The sequence below is a fragment of the Penaeus monodon genome, chromosome 32 (genome assembly GCF_015228065.2).
Source record: "Penaeus monodon isolate SGIC_2016 chromosome 32, NSTDA_Pmon_1, whole genome shotgun sequence".
NCBI classification, from domain to species: domain Eukaryota; kingdom Metazoa; phylum Arthropoda; class Malacostraca; order Decapoda; family Penaeidae; genus Penaeus; species Penaeus monodon.
This window is the reverse complement of record NC_051417.1, coordinates 13,537,263-13,537,801: the sequence shown is the minus strand read 5'-3', so window position 1 is coordinate 13,537,801 and position 539 is coordinate 13,537,263.

The window sequence follows — 539 nt, the reverse complement described above, 5'->3', positions numbered from 1 at the left end:
AGTTTATTTATCATCTGCAACGTCTCGCTGCAACACACATACGTCTACACTGAACGCGCTCATATGACTTAAGTCTAAACAATCAATTTCCTGCAAGTGAAAAGTTCCTTACTTCTTTCTCTTAGTTTGCCTGACTCACTACACGTTATGACTCTTTCTCCTTTCTCTATTTACAACTTTTCGTCTTTTTTCCTTCCTTTTCACTCTTTCTCTTTATTTTTATTTTTTTCTTTCCTTTCTCCTCCCTCCCTTTTCGTTTTCTCATTCTTGGCGTTTTCGTCGTTTTTCTCTTCCCTCTACACTTTCTCCGCGTTATTTTTCTCTTTATTCTCCTTTTCTTTCTTGTTTTTCATCACTCTTTCTTTCTCTTCCTTCCCGTATGCATTTATGCTCATCCTCGTTCTTCTCGTTATTCATTTTCCTTCTCACTCTTTCCCTTCTTTTCTCCTTCCCCTCTTTCCCTTCCTATCTCCTATTAATTTTTGTTCATTCTTCCTCATTTTTTGTCTCTCCTTCCCCAGTCTCCTGTTTTTCCCATC